The sequence below is a fragment of the Otolemur garnettii genome, unplaced genomic scaffold (genome assembly GCF_000181295.1).
Source record: "Otolemur garnettii isolate 467f Iridium unplaced genomic scaffold, OtoGar3 scaffold00059, whole genome shotgun sequence".
NCBI lineage: Eukaryota > Metazoa > Chordata > Mammalia > Primates > Galagidae > Otolemur > Otolemur garnettii.
The window spans coordinates 4872261-4873795 of record NW_003852454.1 but is presented as its reverse complement, the minus strand read 5'-3'; the positions used below and the strand labels follow the sequence as shown (position 1 = coordinate 4873795).

Here is a 1535-nt window from a genome sequence, read left to right as displayed (position 1 = left end):
TACAGCTCTTACAAAGGGGCAAACCTCATAGAGCAGGACACAAGTGTTACAGAGCCAAACCTCTTTGCTCTTCTGCTGTTTCTCCTGAGATCTGCGCTTGGGCTCTTTACTTAGGGGCTTATATGGGGCAGTTGTCCAATGAGCTTCGGGTCTTGAAAATAGAACAATCATGAGTAGGTCTTGAAAATGGACCAATCAGGGATGCACTGGAGGAATCGCCAGAAGTCCACGTGAGGAGACAGCATAGGGCCAGTGTCTTTCCTGCTCATGTCCAGTTCTTTTGGCTACTGGAGCCTCTGTTGGGGGAGGGACACTCCCCCCACCCGTTTTGCCTTCGCTCCAGCTTGCTGGTTCCTCTGCCGGCTGCTGCCAACACCGCCAAAACGGAGGCAGTAGGTTCTCCATTCCTGCTCGGCTGAGCTGGCTGGGGCGCCACTTGTCTGGTATTGGGAGTAGATATAACTTATAAAATATTTCAGTTTTTTGGGATGATTCACTCTAGGAGACTGTTCAAATTCTAGTCATGTATGTCACTTGTCAGAAACCTGCCCTTTGCATGAAGGAAGGTCAGCCAGTGCAGAGTGGTGATGCAGGGTCTCCACGTTAACTGCCTTAGGGCCCATGTGCTCTTCCTACACTTAACAATGCTTTTAGTTAGCTCATTGTGGATTCCATTGTTTTATGGAAGGTCAAGAGTGCATGCCTTCTTCAAATGCTGGAAGGTAGATATACTGCTTTTTTTGTCATACAGCTGATCTTAATTATTTGTAGAGTCTATATACCTAAATGCACCTGCTCACTAACATTTACTTGTACCCCCCAAAGTAATAGTTGAGGTGTTTTCTCAATAATTCTTGGACATGTGCAGAGCCATGAAAAATTTGAGTCACCCAATGCACGACCACCTTTGCTTTACCTTCTCATTTCAGCTCTTGTACGTAGCATTGTAAACAGGTGTCCAGTTTGTGGTCTATTTAGTGTCATGTTTTTCTCATATTTATGTTTTTTCTTGGTGATTCCACTTTTTAAAATGGCCTCCAAGTATAGCACAGAAGCGCTATCTGGTGTTCTTAAAAGACAAGAAGGCTGTGTCTTACAGAGAAAATATGTATCAGATAAGCTTTGTTTAGGCATGAGTTACAGTGCTGTGGGCTGTGAATTCAGTGTTAATGAATCAACAATATGTGTTAGATAAGGCATCAGAAACACATATGAAGAAAGGTTGTGTGTATTAGGATCTGAAAACTCAGGAAGGTCATGGAGCGGATAGAGGAAGATAAGGTGATGGAGAGAGGGGAAATGGGGGGGGGGCATCCCAGCATCCCAAAGAAAGGGAAGAGTGTGCCAGCACTAAGGCCTTGTGTCTTGGTCATTTTAAGGGGGACAAAGAGAAAAAGTAGTGATTAGTGATTGCTGTCAGTTGATAACAGAAAGGGGGCAGGATGCCACCAAGAGTTGTTCCTCTGCCTTTCCTTGGAGATGTGACTCTGGCCTTGAGAAACAGTTTTGGGCAGGGACTCCTGTTGTTCACTCAG

The 1535-nt window shown here is 45.1% G+C and overlaps 1 protein-coding gene across 1 annotated transcript in view; it reads left to right on the top strand.

Annotated features, from left to right (window-relative positions):
• Positions 1-1535, top strand: part of CUNH2orf76 (chromosome unknown C2orf76 homolog) — an 81032-nt gene that overhangs the window by 35988 nt on the left and 43509 nt on the right. The gene's annotated exons all lie outside the window — the stretch shown is intronic.